This window comes from Hippopotamus amphibius, chromosome 4 (assembly GCF_030028045.1).
Source record: "Hippopotamus amphibius kiboko isolate mHipAmp2 chromosome 4, mHipAmp2.hap2, whole genome shotgun sequence".
Lineage (NCBI taxonomy): Eukaryota > Metazoa > Chordata > Mammalia > Artiodactyla > Hippopotamidae > Hippopotamus > Hippopotamus amphibius.
In genome coordinates, this window is record NC_080189.1 from 21303820 (window position 1) to 21316023 (window position 12204).

The following is a 12204-nucleotide window of genomic DNA, read 5'->3' on the forward strand; positions in this document are numbered from 1 at the left end:
TAGGGGAAGGGTCCTCCTGCTGTGTTTTGTATTTAGACACGTGATCCCTGCGTGCCTTGGAGAAATTATTCTCCCCAGTCCCCCTGAAAAGCGAGTTCGTCTCAACTCCACCCTTCCTTTTTTAAAGATATTTATTTATTTAGTCACTTATTTTGGCTGCGCCGGGCCTTCGTTGTGGCACACAGGATCTTTGCTGCCACGTGCAGGATCTTTAGTTGTGGCATGCAAACATAATTAAATTGTAATACAGAAAGTGACAACACTTTGAAGACAGGTGGACATACAAGACATTCCAACGAACAGTTGTTGGGATTCTGCATCCCATCATATAGATGATGGAACACGTTAAGGGGGGAAGAAGAAGGAGAAAGCTAAAGTCTGCCACTGAGAGCGCGCGCGAGGGGGCTGGACACGGACCCTCACTTGTGGGGACCAGTGCTGACTGTCTCCGGGGCAGGAAGTAGGCACAGCACAGCCCTCGCTCTCCAGGAGCTGACACTCTAAATGGTCCTTTATTGCACTGGTCTCCCCACCCCGCCTCCCAACCCCCAAGAGCTCAGAGCTCGTCTGAGGTTTTTATGGAAGATCCACACTTCCGAAGTCCTTTCCCACATCGCGGCACACAGGGGAAGCGATCGTCTCTGTGGGGGGCGCTGAGGCCGCTTCCCCAGGGGCCGAGAGGAAAAGCCATGTCTTGACACACCTGTGGCCCCTGCCCCGTGGGGACGTGCTCATTTCAGGTGACTTTTCCAGAAGGCATGTAGTCTATTCCTCTGCCTCCAGGCAACAGCTGCCCTTGTGGTGTCCTGATGAGACGCAGCGGCGGTCAGGGTGGCAGTGGGGGTTACGGGAGGTTCTGCTGGGAGTGAGGGAGGGTGACCCGTGTGTGTCTGAGTGTTTGTTATCAGAGAGGTGGCTCCTGCTTTTGCACTGAACCTCTTTCTGTGGGTCCTCAGGCAAGTCTCAGTTTCCCACTTGCTCTCTTCCCAGTGTCTCTTTAAGGCAAACAGCTCTGGAAGGATGACCCTTCCCTTTTCAAGAGAGAAAGATGTCAGAAGGACTGAAGGTTCCCGGGAAGAACAGTGCAATCATGATTGTGAAATGGTCCATTTAAAAAGAACATTCCGGACAGAAAGGAGAAGGGTGGTTGCCTGGGGACACGGGGAGGGAGGAACGGGAAGTTGTTTCCTGGGTCCAGAGTTTCAGTTTTGCAAGATGAAGGGTTCTGTGAATGGATGGAGGTGATGGTTGCACAACTGTGGGTGTGGGCCAAACTGTACACTTAGAAAACGGTTCAGATCATATATTTTACGTTTTGTGGATTTCCCCACAATTAAAACATTCTTTAAAGAGGACCTTCCATCAAAAGCACATCCCAGCTATTCTTTATCATTTCAAAGTAGCTTCTTCTCTTCTTTTTATAGGATGTCTTTCTAGCCTTAAAAAATTTCTTGCTCTTTTCAGTGTATCCTCAGCACTAGAACTTTGAATCCTGTTCTTCCTCCCCTTTCCCAGGAGACCTGTGCCAGACACCAGGGTCCTTCCGTCCTCTCATAAACATCTGAGGCAAAACACATACTGGACCGGTCAGCCTCAACCGGGCTCCTTTCTGCTTAAGCCAAGTTGTTGAAAGGCAGAGGTCGTGGGCACTTTGGCCGGTGAGGCGACCGGCAGGAATGCTGGCCTCGTGTCTGTGACCCCAAATCCCTGAGCCTGAGAAACAGGAGGCGGGACTCTTGCTTTGGGTTGTGCTTCCAAGTGTATTAAAACCCACACTTGTCGATAGCATGAAATTTTAAAGCTCGGCTTAATGTACAATAACAACAACAATCACAGAAGCTTCTTATTTTGTAGCCGCGATGAATCTGTTTGTAACTCATTATATTCACAGAACCTTTGTTTGCCTAAGTATATTACGAGGGCTTGTGAATTCCATTGTCATCATCGCCACTGTTATTCATACCTTGATCCGTGTTATTATTTTTATTGAGTTGCCTTTGTCTTCAGTTTTCAGTAACATCTTAAAGGCTTTGTTTGATTTATAATCGTAAATTCCTTAATGGCAGGAATGATTTTTCTGATGTTATGGGAGACAGAGCAAGACTAGCTGGTCTCCTCAAAGCCACATCGATGCCAAAGGAAAAATCCACGATGGATGGATTCATTCATTTGTGTCACACTCATTTACTGAGGGTTCCTTCATGCCTATATGATGCTGATGCCCGGCCACTGAGAGGCAAAATGATTACAAATGGGGTGATGATGTCACCCAGACCTAGGTTCAAAGAATCCCGTTTTGACCAAGTACTATATTTACTTGATAGCGTGTGTGAATTTGGTAGTGTTGCTGTTTATATCTTGTCTCCATCATTAGATAATAATAGCACCCACTCATGTATGAAATGTATATAGTAAATGCTTATATTATCTGGCATGTAGTAAATATTCAGTAAATGTTAACTGTGGTTGGTTGATCTTCCTCAAGGAGCACATAACCCAGAAAAAGGACCTGACCCTGGAATCCCCAGAACTGTGCTGTGAGGGATGAGGTCAGGGCCATCATGAAGATGAATCGAAGTGTGAGAACGGGCCCAGGCAGAAGGGAGGCTGGACTGGGAGGCTGCCTTCTACGCAAAAGAAACAGCATCACCCAGGCCCAGAACCCAGTGGAGGGTGAGCGTGTGAATGAATGAAGGAAAATCTGGCTGGAGCACCGGTCCTCCAAGGGGGGCCAGGGTCTGAGGTTGGAATGTTGATTGGGACCATTCTGTGAAGGGCTTGAATGCCATCTTAAGGGCTTTAGATTTTACTGTATTTTAACAATTTTAAGACACACATTTTCCTTCACATTTTAACATTCGCATTTTAACATCTCTGAACTGACTACATCTTACAATCAATGTGTTGTCATAGTTGCCAGCATTTTTTTCCTTTCTTAGTAGTACACAAAATTATAGTGTGCCCTACAATTGGTGCCTCAGGTTAAATGAAATACGATGTGTTAAAGGCTGCAGGACCCCAGGCCTGATTGGAGAAAGCTTTGTGTTGCTATTGTTTCCTTTCCATTCCAGTGACTTGTTCAGTGCTAGTAAATAAATGCCGAGCTGTGCTCAGATGTAATTCAGTGACAGTAAAGGACTTGAGTCCTCCCAAATCTCAATAGCCATTGTCTCAGTGGAGGCGCCCTGGCTAGGGTTGAGTCCCCACCCAATATGAACTGTCTTCCTTCAGAGAGCCACACATGGAAAAGAAGAAGTGTAGGCAAAGCAGCAAAACTGCTGAGAAAAGGTGTGATATGTTCCAAAGACAGCTTACACACAACACTCAGACGCCCGCTGTCTTATGCTTTGCACAGACTTATCCTCTTGTTCCTTGAAACATCCTACTACTTCCTTCAAGACTGGGTCTTGCTGTCAATGTGCAACTGCTGTGGATTCCACAGAATGACTTACAAACCTGGGCAGAAAACTGGACTGAAGGGATGATGCTATGGAAGCGATCTTTTCTTGCTTTCAATTTCTCAATTCTTCAGTGTGCTTTCCCATCTCTTCTGTCTCCTCCCATGCTTCTTTATGACCCTCTTTTCTGCCTCTCTTCACTGAGCAGAGCTGTCCTCAGAGTACAGTCAATCAATAGGTTGCCTGTTGCAGGGACAGGGACAGAGAGACAGACAGTGAAAAAGAATCTGGAGGTCCCACCAGCTGATGCTCAGAACTATCTGAGGCTCGTCTATATCCCATCTCTGGTGGACCAGGCTGGTTGCCTAGCAACAGTGCCCTCTGCTCTTTTCCTACGGGCTTCTCAGCATCACCTCTCCTTCCTCCTGCTTCCCTTCAGACCAGTGCATGACTTCATTTTTATCCAATTTTGATTTATTAATATAGTAAAGATAGGTGAGAGAAGTGTTTGGTGTGATTTTCCTTGGATACCCAACCCCTTAAGGTCAATCAGGCCACTAAAGGCTCCAAACGGAATCCCCTGAGTTCTCAGTCTAAGTTGTACTACAGACTCATTGTGGAGTTGGTAAGAGCAAAGGTCATGGACAAGACCTAGAGAGTGAAAAAATTCACTTGGGATCTGTAGGGTCCAGAATTCCATTCTATCACCATTCCCCTGCTATAGCCAGGCAGAGAAACTGAGTGTTTCCAGTCCTGATCTGTATTATTTATCATATATGATGTGTCTGTACATTACGGGTCTTTGGTGGAAAGTCTTCATTACTAGGTTCAGCTTCTATGCTAGGTCCTTTCAGATAAAGATCACTGGAGGCTCTTTTCAATGCTTTCAAAGAAGCTTCCAGTGAAAACCCAGTCTTCTGTAGTCTTGTCACAATAAGTCCTGAATGCAGGCATGGAATGTAATTCAGCATCCAAACCCAGTGCGGGGGGCCCTTGAGTATTCTGTCCTAACCTAAAGAAATGGAAAACCCAGGTCTGATTAGTTCCAATTATTGTATCCAAAAAGGGGGTGGGGTGGAGGGGGGGCAGGGAAGAGAGAGAGGGAGAGGGAGAGAGCTATATTATTAAGGTTTATTTATTTATATGTAAGCAAATACATTCATAATTGCTGCTTTTCACAAGATGGAACACTTTTCCCTTTTCTATGAATGCCTTGCATATGGTATGTACACAATAAATGTTTGTGAAAGGAAGAATGGAAGGAATCTCTATTTCAATGGCTTTAGTAAAACAAATCTTTTCATTTGTTTTACTGAAACATGGAAAATTGTGCTGTGGAGTACGATTGATGACTGATATTAAATGTGAGCTGAGAAATCATTTCATGAAATAAGTGTTCATGTTTTTTGGACGTAGGACACTTCAGATTGGGGATCAGGCAGTACAGACTAAGTCGTATTTCTGACCTCAGAATTTTCTCCTGCAAAGTGTGGTGTGGGTAGGAGATTCCCAACCTCTAGTCCAGCTTTAACATTCTGTGATTCCAGGAGTTAATCACTTTCTCTCACTGGGTCTCAGTTTTTCTTCACTGTGACGTGGCAGGGATGCTGCTCACTCTGCATGTACTAGCGGAGTAATCCCCTGCACCAGAACAGAGCCCTTGTGGGTCCTTCTCTTTCTTGGGCTTCTCGACATTCTAAATGAGAGAAGCTGTATCTCCTCATGGAAGGATCCCTGGGTTTCCTTTTCTCCTCTTCCGCCATCGCGTCCCCGGAAGGGGCCTGGCTTGGAAAACAGCAATGCGTGGTCAGTATCATCTGGAGAGTAGTGATGTGAGCCATCCTTCCTCACTCATTTGGCACGTGGGCAGCCCAGCATCCAAGTGTCACTTTAGGATGCTGTTTTGGGGTCCAGAAACCTGTCTTCTTGGGGAAGACAAGGACTATTTTCTTGTCCGGAGGATGGGAGCTGAGTGCCAGATGAGGGAAGTGGTGGCTGGGGTCATCGGGTTCCACAGTTATTATCTGAGAGCAGACCTTGTTCAGGGTTGTGTTCCCAGAGCCAGCCCGTCCCCCATGCCCCAATATTTACAGTATGGTCACTAAGGAATTATTTGTTGAATGTTGAGCATTATAAGACATTCCACAGCTAGACTAAAAGGATATCTGGCTGTCTATAGAACATCCTCATGTGATTTGGAGGGTGAGGATGTTAATCACTGTGTAAATATCTGAGTAATTACTGCACTGGCAGCATTTTTAAGACAATTTGTCCTGAAAGCGTGGAGCGAGTTGTACTTACCAGTTATATTTCTTCCAGGCTTAATAGCTGGCTGGCTTTGACACCATCAGGAGATATTCTCTCTTTTTTATGCTGTTTTCCAAAAAGGGGGATTGACATTTGCCCTTTGTCAGTGGATTTCAAAACATGTGGGGGTTATAGCGTTTGAAGGGGCCTCCCTGACCCGCTCAAGAGTCTCTTCCTCATTTAGAGGTTCCTGGGCTGGTAGCAGAACTGGCATGGAGCCAGCTCTCCTGAATCCTAGTCCAGTGCTCTTTTTCCAAGGCACAAAGTAGCCTTCCATCCTGCAGTCCTTGCAGACATTGGAAGTTTTAAGAACTTGCACTCACCACCGTGCACAGCTATGCTGTGAGACGAACGGAGGCTGAAAGTGTTTGTCCGTTTCAGAGAGGACCTCACCATTTGAGAGGTGGAGAAATAACAGGTTTCTTCCGAGTATACACAGAGAGTGTGATGAGCAGATGTTTTCCCTCCCGCCCCAAGAGGAAACGGACTTAAATTGCAGCAGGAAGGACTTAGGGCAGATAGTCAGGAGAACTTCCTGGCTCTGTGAACGCATCCACGGCAGATCTTATCAGCCACAGACTTACACAGCTGCTGGCAGTGCTTTCTGTTTTCTCCCAAAGTACAAGGAAAGCCCTGTTAGCGAGTGAGGCACCTTTACCCAGCCTGGAAGTATGTTCTAAGCAGAGCTTATATCCCCGAGGCTCATTGTCTTCTGCTCTTTGCTAAACAGCCCTGGTTGTGTCATTTTGGATCAAGCCAAGCCTGCCGAAACCGTGGAAGCTGCCTTGGCTGTCTTTTCTTAGCAATAGGTCAGGAAGAGAGCGTTCCGGCTTTTAAATGTTGTTACTCAGAAATGGGCTGAACTTGCTACTACTGGAGTGCAGCTGATTGCAGAATTCTCCAAGGTGGTGACTGGTGACATTTTGAAAAGAGAATAAAACGCATCCCTCTGCATATGGCTGTCCATGTGTACACCTGTGTTGAGCAAGTATGGTGTGTACATCACAGGTGTATGTGTAGTGTGTCAGCTGTGTATTTCCGCACGTGCCTCTGGGTGTTCATTGCACAGTCATATGTGCTTCCACAGTCAGGGGACATATGTGGACATGGAAAGCATGTGGGTATGTGTGTGTGTAAATATGTGCACGTGACCCTCGTCAGTTTCTCTTTCCACATCACCCGTGGCTGCATACACGTGCAGGTAGCTGCAGCACATTTGCAAATGTCCATTCTTTAGGCTCATGCTATTCTCCCTGCCTTTAGGGGGGAGAAACTGTTAACTGCTGGCAATGCAATAAAGAGAAACTGATTTCAATGGAATGTTCCCTTGCCCTGCAGACACATTGCCACCGCTTTTATGCTGCACATTACACCGTGGTGAAATTTAGTTAATTTTATGGTTTGTGATTACAGCAGCAGAGTGGATTGAGAGAGGCAGCTTTTGTTGGCGCCACGTCCCAAATTTCCTGGGTGTGATGGGAGTCAGAGCGGGAAGCTAGTAGTGGTCGGAAACCAAGTCCTTGCAGAGGCAAAGCGGCTGCTCTAATTGGCTTTTAACTTTCCTAACGTATATTAATTAGTTAATTGGTAAGCAGAGGATTGACTGCTGCCCTCACTGAGTGTATATTTTGGTCAGGGAATCAAAAGGAGCATCCGCAGGACAGTGAGAAAACAACCAGGTGCTCAACTGTTCTGCTGAAAAGCAACGCATTTGGTGAAGAGAGCTTTGCAGTCTGAACATGCTGTGTTCAATTCCCAGCTTGGCCAGCTATTGGCTCCTGCGTCTTGGACCTCAGTTTCTTCGTCTGTAAAGTGGGTTAGTAATGGCCACCCCCTGAGGTTCCTGGGAAACAAGCCCCTGGAACATAGTAGGTGCGCAGTTAGTGTTCCTTCCTCTTCTCCCTTCTTGCTAGGGGAATCTCTATGTTCCAGAATCTCTCTGGAGGCGAGAGAAAGCCAGCGCACTTGGAGTTTTGAAATCAGACTGAGTACCAAATGGGAAGAGATAAAGGGTACACAGGTGATAGTGCACATGATTTCTGAACCCCCTGAATCAGGACATACAATCTGAGAACTCTGGAAGGATTATTCTGGAAAACACACAACAAAAATAGGTGCCTCCTGGATCAGATGCTGAAGACCTAGAGTGGGAACGTGACGAAAGCCATTAATTCATTGGGAGGTATGCCATCCGTCACTCCGAATGAAGCAAAGCTATTAGCATTCTTATTTATACTACTAATGAAGCTAATTAAATCTCAAATCCGAAACAGAGTTGGTGTGGACTAGAAAACTTGGAGAGCACAAGCTATTTTCACAAGAATATGGCTTTCCTTGTTATTCTTCTCAGCTGGGTCCTTGGATCCCGCCACCAATGGTAGGGCAAGCAGATGACAAAGAATATGTCAGCCCCACGATCATTCCTCCAAGGTCTGGCAACTTCTTCCTGGGCTGGGAGGCTGTTTATCTCTCTTCTGGTGACTCCTTTGTTCTCAGCAGACAGGAGCCCAGCAACTCCCGTTGGTCTTGCCAAGTGGCGCATGCTGGGTGGGACATGCCACCAGCAGGCACCTGCTTGCCTTCTAGAATGAGAGGGAAAGGTCTTGAGAGGAGGAGACCACACAGATAAAGACTGATCCGTTCAGGTGCTTGGGTCAGCAGTTTTACTCCTCCATTGATTCCTCTCTTTCCTTTGGGAGCTTGTTTTCTGGAAGTTCCTTGCCCTTAGACGAGCTCTGGGAGCATTGTGATACCATACATTCATATGCTCTGATCGTTTGGATGAGAGAAGAACAAACAAGGAGATCTTTGTTCCCCGAGTTGAAACTCATCATTTCATGGATTATGTCAGAACTCATCAATTTAAAATTTAATATAGGGTGGCCTTGAGCTTTAATGCTAAAAAAAAAAAAAGTTTCTATTTTGGCCCAGGAAGCCCCAGAATGAAAGTATTTGAAAACCACCCAACGAGGCTGACTCATTTAAGGAGAATTAACTCAAGTGCTTTGGGGCACTGGGGCGAGGAGGGTGGGACTTGGCAATGAACACCCTCCGGAGGAGGATGCAGGCTTCTGACTCACAGCATCAGAGAATAATTAGATTTGGGCGATTTTAGCAATCAGTAAACCAACCCCCTTATTATAGAAAAGGGAACACTATTTATTTAGTGTTCTCCCACCAGACTTGAAATATTCCTATTGTTCATCACCCCTGATCCTAACTTCTGGTAAAGCTCATGGTCACTGTGGAGGGTGCTGGAGGACAGCTGCTTATTTATGCAGACTGTGCTTTGGGAATAAGGTTGGGGTGCTGGAATATTGTGAGTCACTGAAGCACACATCTGGGGCAAAGGGTGAGGAATTTTCAAAAGATTAAAAAGAAGCAACACGTTTTCCTTTACAATAAAACTATGCTGAATAGAATATATATATATTTTTAATTATCTGGAATCAGTCCAGGTTTTTACAGTGCTAGAGAAATCATCCTGCATATCAACCCATCAATGTAAATGTGCAGATATTCTGGTTAATAGAAAGACCTGATAAACAGAACAAGAAAAACAACAAACGGTACTGCACTTTTTTTTTTATTAAGGTGCTTTGTAATCTGATTTATTTTACAAGCAGAAAATTAGACTCTAGTGAGGGTCACCTGTTTTATTCCCATTCAGTCCTGATGTCCTGGGCACTGGGTAGTGCAGTCTCTGAGTGGGGGTTGAAGGAAGATCAGGAAGAGTGTTTCTTCTCTAACCCAACATCTACACACATGAAGGAGAAGGGCTCAAGGGCCCCGTTCCCTCTTGCTTAACCCACAAAGTCCAGTCCTGATTCTGGCTCTAGTACAATGAGTGATCCCTTAATCGAAGCTTCCTCATTGTTTGCAATCAGGCCACAGAATCTGAGGTGTCACTTCTAAAGTAAACAAGAATCTCATAAAGCACCAGAGAACAATTCTTAGCAAAAGATCTACCTCTTTTAAAATATAACCACTGAAATTGTTCTTTGGGAAAGGAAGGAAGGAAGGGAAGAAAGGAGGGAGGGAAGGAAGAATGCCTTCTACGCCTTACCACTTAGATATTTTACACTGAGTCACAAGAATTCCATTAAATAGATGCTACATAGTGTAAAAAAAAAGTTACAGATGTTATAAAATCATCGCAATTATTAAATGCACTTAATTAGTGTAACAACAGTAGCTAAATATGTGTACACAACAATGCTCAAAGCACCTTATAAACAGGAAAGAATTAGGCCTTCCAGGACCCTGGAGAGAGAGTTAGGATCTTTCCGTGTAGGAAGGATGGGAGGGGCTGGAAGTTGCAATGAGTTTTGTGTTGTGTCAACAGCTGTTTTCCCACCAAGCACTGCTGTCAGGGCTTATGGGGCAAGGCATGGACAGTGGCAAGGCCTGGGACAGTCTCCCTAGCAAGTCCCCACCGGACCCCTGGGAAGTAGATCACTGAGATGATTCTCCTCACCAAAGGACAGGGGTGTTTTCTCCTGACTGCTTTCTCCCAGGGCCCCCCAAGGCTTGTCTTTCCCTTCTTGGTAGTCCCGCCCTGGTGTGGGAAGCACCCCTCCAAGCCCAGACACCTCCTTGAGGACCCCCACAGCGGACACGGGCCTCTGCAGCTGAGTACCAGGCACAATTAGAGAGCCCAGTGCCACTCCAGCCACACCTGCTCTCCCAGCGGGGCTGTTAGCAGCAGGAGCCAGCGAGGAATTGGGGAGATGGGGGGGGGATGTCTGAAGCCTCCCCTTCACAGCCTTCCCTGGCGACCACCCTTGCCTAGGTTACCCTGCGGTAACCTCGGTGCTACCTTCCTGCCTCCCCAGTTTCCCTCTTCCTCCGTGCTGAGCATCCAGAGGAGTACCAGCTCTGGGCTGGGAGCAGGTGCAGGATGGAGAGGAGCTGGGGGAGCCCATTATCACTCTGCACACACGTTGTCTAATGAGCATCAGCCCGGGAATCCTGGTAACAAGACGGTGATGGAGACCCCGCCCCACAACACCCCCGCCCCCACCACCAGTCATGCTCAGGGAGGGCTGTTATGGAGGAACAAGCAGATGAAGAGGACGTCTGCCATCCTGGTTGTGAACCCAGAATTGGAAACCAGTCATGTCCTTTTGCGATCATCGAATCCAATGACTTGTAAATTGTGGAGTGGTACCCATTAACGTGTCATGAAAGCAATTTAGTGGGTGGTAACCAGCATTTTACTGTTAAAAACAGAAAAATATCAGAATGCATGTCACATATAAATGGAACTTTTCCTTCTGTTGTCTATAAGCGTGTGTGTCCTGGGTTGAAATGTATTTCTGATTGTGAGTCTTAAAGAAAACGCTGGAGAAAGGGTGATGGTAGCCTAGCCCTATCCCTTCTACTGTGATTTCCCTCCAAGCTCCCTAAATCAATGGGAACCACCCAGGATGCAAAGATCTCAGAAAGGAAATGCCTAACCTCTGTTGGCAAGCCTGTCCTGGTTTCATGAACACCCCTCACTTCTGGCAAGTTCTTCCCTGCTTTCCCTTCTGAATACCAGGTGACACCATTTCTCTTACTTGGTTATAGAAATCTGACGGCCCTTCATGTCATAATCCTTGACTGAATTCTCCCAGTGAGAAATTTAGAAATCCCAGCTCCTCAGATAAGAATTGGGCAGACTTACTGTAGGGGATGTTTCCCCTTCCTGCTGGCTTTCCTTCCTCATTTCAGAGATGACCAGGTCCCAGGAAAGGACTAGGAAAAGGCTGTGTCCCAGGCAATTCATCAGCCAAAGTTTCAACTTAAATGATAAGAACATCCTGAGAATCTCAGTCATTATGTGCAAAGAACTGTGACGTCTTTTCTACACCTGAGCCGGACACAACGGTTTCCTTCCGCTCCCTTCGCAGGTGCATGAAGGCAGAGGGATGAGTCAGGGATTCCAGAGGCTTTGGGAATGTCCCCTGGATTAACAATTAACTTATTATTAACAAGATGTGAGAACTTGAAGGGAAATTAGGAAACATCTATGTCTATTGACCTAGAAGATGAACCCGCTGCCCTTTGAAGTTCAGTGCCTTGCCCCGGCTGTGGCTGAGCAGACTCTAGAACTCAGATCTGGACACGCAAGAGTTCCTTACACTCTCCCAAGGGTCCTTGACTGTCACTGCTGGCTCTTGTGGCCAATGCTCCTTCCCCTATAGGAAATAGCCCTCACCCCCATAGGACCCTCCCTGTGCATTGTTGGAGGCACGTGGGCGAGTCCTGGTTTTGCTGTCCCCGCTTCCAACAATGGTGCTTGGGCTGCGGGGATGGAGAGCTGGGGCTTTGGGGCCCCTGAAGGGAGGCATGGAAGGAGAGCCTGCAAGCAATGGCCTCGCATTATTATGATGAGAGAGATACTGTAAACTTGAGGTTATTACTTTTATCATTGTTATTATTAGATTTAATGGCTAAGTGAGCAGTTCACTTGGCCCTAATAGAAAATTGCTCCTGACAGCTCGCCATAACCGCA

At 46.4% G+C, this 12204-nt stretch overlaps 1 protein-coding gene across 3 annotated transcripts in view; it reads left to right on the top strand.

Moving 5' to 3' along the window:
* Positions 1–12204, top strand: part of PLXNA4 (plexin A4) — a 362426-nt gene that overhangs the window by 162727 nt on the left and 187495 nt on the right. The window lies entirely within an intron of this gene.